Genomic DNA, 5218 nt, shown 5'->3' on the forward strand with positions numbered 1-5218 from the left:
CAAAACTATGGAAAAATAACCCCTCCCACCCCCAGATCCGGACCATCCTTGTATTATTGCTCATTCAATCTATTATAGCATGCTAACAAACATGGTACTTTCTTTATTTGTACAGATCTGCATGGGAGACGATGGCGCGATGCAGAGCGCTGTCTGTGATTGTGCACGGGGGATGTACAAATGCAGCCACGCTGCAGCATTGGCAATATGTGCCATGTGGCAGATCAGCTCCACAGATGTTGAGTGCCAGTGGAGGAAGCCTGGCACTTCCAAAGTAGTCCAGCCGGTGTCTCAACTCTACCAACAGTGAGAGGAGACATACAACCCACTGGCCAGAGACATCGCCACTCAGGATGTAGACTGGTTCAGGTCTGCCCTGAGGGGCGCACAGTGTGGCATGGCTTTTGTCACCTGAGCCAGAGCCGCGGCCTCAACATCAGGCCATTGTCACCGTGCCGGAGCTGGTGAAGGGGGTCGGGGGCTTGAGGCAATTCTTGCCTCAATGCGACTGAGCAGAGACCAGCAAGCTGCCATCCAGACAGCCACCGGAGGACAGCGGACAAAGTGGCAGTTACACAGGCGGGGCAGGTTGACAGCCAGCAAGTTTGGTGCTGTGCTGAGGTCGGGACTTTCATCCACTCCATGCGCGTCCCTCATGAAGAGGGTGCTCGGGGGGTACAACTTGGACGGAGTCATGGCTGTCAACTGGGGGGTTGTAAACGTGGCCGAAGGGGTGAAGGCTTTTGTGCAGGCCTATCAGGAGACAGTGTTCGAGTCTGGTCTCTTTGTGAGTGAGTCGGTGTTTTGGGAGCATCCCCCGATGGACTTGTGCAGCCATCTGCCCTGCTGGAGATGAAGTGTCCACCATCATTATATAGGATATATATATATATATTTGTATACATATCTGTAAATTGTATAATTTTATTTGATTTAAAAGTATTTTTGATCTCTGTCTATAAACACAAACTGAGTAAGATTGACAATAAAGTTGACTTTGAAAAATATATATATTCTTTATGAAAATAGTTGACTGTTGGAGAAATGAATCCAAATGAAACGTTGGACTGAACTACAACTACGCCTTTAAATCTCTACGGACTGTTCTTCAGTGGGATGGCAAGTTCCTATCTTAAAACATTTATTAGTTTTTTCTCAGAACAGATTTGATTTTCTGAAGTTAATTTAACTTTGCCGACCATGTAAGGTCATTATTAAAAAGGTACAATCAATTTGTTTAGGGTTGAATAAAATAATGATAAACATTTCATTTGGATAATTTACTGACAGAATAAGAAACTCAATAATGCTCTACTCACCTGTTCCTTTTTATAAAGTGAAACAGTTGAAACGATAGATTTTAGTAAACTTAAAAACAACCTTCTCCAAAAGCTATCAAGGAATATACCGAATACTTGTTTTAGAACTTTATTACATATTTTTATATAAATAGTTTGAGTGATCCATAATTGACAGAAGCTTGTGTTTACACTGACCTGTTACTCATATATTAATGTCTTTGTAACTTCAGTAAACCACTACCTCACTCATTTCTTTCGTTCATTACGGTTCAGTAAACTAAGTGATACATGAACCAGTTTAATAATTATAATAACGTAGGATTGCAACTCTTTGAAACTGTAGGTGGCTCTTAAAAGAGCCGTTGTATTTGGGTGTGCTGGTCTCAGGTCAGTCTAAGCCCTCTCTCGCGGATGCAGCGGGCCAGCTGGATGTCCTTGGGCATGATGGTGATCCTCTTTGCTTGGTTCATCTTACTGGGGGGGCAGCTACATGGATGTCGGTGCAGTCCACAATCATTGTGCAGTTGAAGGCAGAATGAATTTATTATTGACTCCGAATGAAGCACAACTTCATGTCATACAATACATTGACTTTATTTGTAATTGTGTACAAAAATAAAGCATTGATTAGCAAGCAGGACCTGCAGGAACAGAGCATGGTGATGGATGGAGCTGGGAAGAGAGAAGAATAAAGAAAACAGATCGACTTCATTATCGGATATTAAAAATTCAATTTCAAAACAAGTTGCCGCTCCTACAGTTTTCTAGTGTGTAAAGATGATTTCACATGACCTATGCACAATATCACACTCAATACATGTGTGTCTCTGGGGGGTGCATTGTGCCTTTGATGTATATAAATAATATACTATAACCAAACACTATTACGTACAGTGGAAATCAGGTTGCCAGAGCAGGTCAGTGTGCATGTTCCTCAGGGTCTCAGCAGTTACAGGTGAGGTAAAGAAAATAAAAGAGAAAAAGGTCAGTAACAACACTTTAAAGTAACAACACTTTGAATAATTATCTCTTTTAATAATGTTCTATCAGTAATCACTCAACTACTGTCTTTCCAACAAACAGATTGACTCACTATCATCACAATGAAACACGTCCAGAAGAATGGACCACAGATGGAAATTAGCTATTAGCTATAATCTGGCATATTGCATCTCTTCTCTTTGCTGAGATTAATGTTTTTGTATGCATGGTCCTTCTATAAATAAATACATGTCATGCAAAGCTGCCTGCCTGCCTTCCTTCCTTCGACTCTCCCTGAACTGCCTGATCTTTTAATGTTCAATGTTAACCATTTGAGCAGATAGCATTACGTAGAAAAGATCGCAGATGCTAATCTGCCGTTAGCCTACCTCCCGCCCCCTTAGCACCTGGTGGAGGGGGCGATAGGCTCCTCTTCAAATGTTTCACAAAATACTTAACATCATGACTACTCTTACTGTTTAACATTTGGGTTCACTTCATGTTAAGGCTAATACAAATGACAATTGCTAAGTAATGTGATGCTAACTAACGTGCTCGCTACTAGCTATGTAGCTAGCTTGACTGTGTTCCATGCACAACATGTGTATTACCTGGTTTGGTCCAACGACTCCTGGTCCTTTCATCAGACGGGAAGCGATAGAACGAGCTATGATCTATAAGTATGATCACTTATGTGATTACAACCTGGTACAAAGCACACAGGCATCTTGTAAAAGTGAATTTATTTTTAGCAATCTCTTATTTATTGGAGGGAATAAATCAGTTATGAGATCTTCTTCTTCTTCTTCTTCTTCTTCTTCTTCTTCTTCTTCTTCTTCTTCTTCTTCTTCTTCTTCTTCTTCTTCTTCTTCTTCTTCTTCTTCTTCTTCGCTTTAATTACGAGTCGCAACCACTTGGAGCATTATCGCCTGTGACATCACTTACGCGAGCCAGAATGGGATTTGTAGTCTTTGTAATCGCGTATTTTTCATAGTCTTATATTTCAACAGTTTTACGACAAAATGTGACTTTTTTGACATGGAACTTATTGTTTAAGATTGACAAACATCATATGTGTAGTTCGTGGCACAATTCAAACGGGATCAAAAGATACGTTTTCTCTCTCCATTGAATTCAATGTTAATTTTTCGCTTCCGGGGTCCCATGGGCCGGAAGTAGATGGGCGTGACTTCGCCTCTCTGGCCCAATCCCAAACCACTCCCTCGACCCTACCCCTCCGTGATGGAGTGAACTCCGTCTGTAGCCACACTCGCAGCTCAACGAGGCTCCCTCCTGTCAGATGGAGGGAGTAAATACAGCAGCAAGCTTTGGGACGGCCTCCCCTCTCTCCGGAAGAAACAGGAAATGCATGTAACTGTATGTAACAACGGTTTCAAATCAGCATCTCTTAGACACAAAGTTTAAATGAATAACTCAAATAAAACTCCAAACATCTTTCATTGTGTTTCAAAGCTCTTTTAGTTTTAAATCTGATGTTTATAAGCTTCTTAGTTTTTGCAACGGTCTGTAAATATACACAACTTTATAATAAAATGCACACATTTACCTTTTTCTAGACTAAACACAGGTATGATCCTAAGTTAAAAACATATGAGGTTATCATGAGGTTGTTAACATCGCAATTTATCAGTGGATGTTTGCTGGAACTACTTGTAAACAGCGTGTTTCCTGACGGACACACACAGCGTGACTCCGGTCAGGTAGAGACCGGTCTCAAGTCAGCACCGCTGCAGACTCGCTGTTTGAGGGCTTGATAACCCACTCCCCCTCCACACTCGTTGCTTTGGAACAGCCCTCAATATGGCGGACCCTCCGCGTGAACACGCAAACGGAGGGGTAGGGTGTAGGGGTAGGGGGTAGGGTGTAGGGGGCGGTTTGGGAATGGGTCTCTATGAGGATCTCTCTTTCACAGACAAGGAGAAATGGGAGGAGCTTGCATAATTTCTGGTCACGTGATTACAACTATCAGGCGTTGCTTGGTTACAGGGGGTGGTTCAATTTACCCACTGGCTCAACTTACCCCTCTCTCCCCTACTTATCTTTTTTCTTCTTCGTGTGTTATTATTTGACAGATAAGAACCACACAACTGCATTAGCGGCCGCTGTTGCCCTCTGTCGGCCGTCAGCGCAACTTAAATGATGACCATAAACCATTTTTTTCAACGGCCCTTGACGACAATAGAGTCTGTTTGCAGACCGCAGCAAGGAGGCGTTTCCTATAGGGAGCCTGGGCTGCAGTCGGATAGTTTAAAAATCAGCTCCTAAATTCTAACCCTATCGTCTATTCCTTGACCTCTGAGTGAAACGTCACGGGGTTAAGGGATAGTGGATAGGAGAATTCAAAAGGACTTAGGAGAAGAGACTGCGGTACTTTAGAGAATCCGAATGCACTTTCACTATCCGACGTGTTTATGATGCGCCAGCGGACGTCATTGTGTGCGTCTGCTGCTGTGGGGAAACTATGGAAACCACAGTTTTCTATACAGCGGACTACAACATGGATGTTTAATAAGAACGAGGGACTACTGTGAACTCATCTAGAGACTCTGCACCGTGCTCTGATGCTGCTGCTTTGCTTTATGAACGTGGACAACAGAGAAACATATTCTTCATGACCAAAGTTGGAATTGAAATAAAAAAGGAAAGTGAAACTTATGCTCGTCACCCTCTCCCTCCGGTCCACATTAATACCAATGATCCCAATACGTATGATTGTATGAACTAAAGGTCTTAAAATCAATACAGATGTATTTATTATAAACGTTAGTCCTTAACATCTATCACTGTGTATATCACCATTCAAACATCTTTTAAAAGTTGAACAAACCCCACACAGCTCAGTAAAGACTAAAATGTTGACTTTATTTGATAATTTCAGTGAAAACTAACGTTCATATTTCTCCTTTTGAGTATAA

The sequence above is a fragment of the Pseudochaenichthys georgianus genome, chromosome 10 (assembly GCF_902827115.2).
Source record: "Pseudochaenichthys georgianus chromosome 10, fPseGeo1.2, whole genome shotgun sequence".
NCBI classification, from domain to species: domain Eukaryota; kingdom Metazoa; phylum Chordata; class Actinopteri; order Perciformes; family Channichthyidae; genus Pseudochaenichthys; species Pseudochaenichthys georgianus.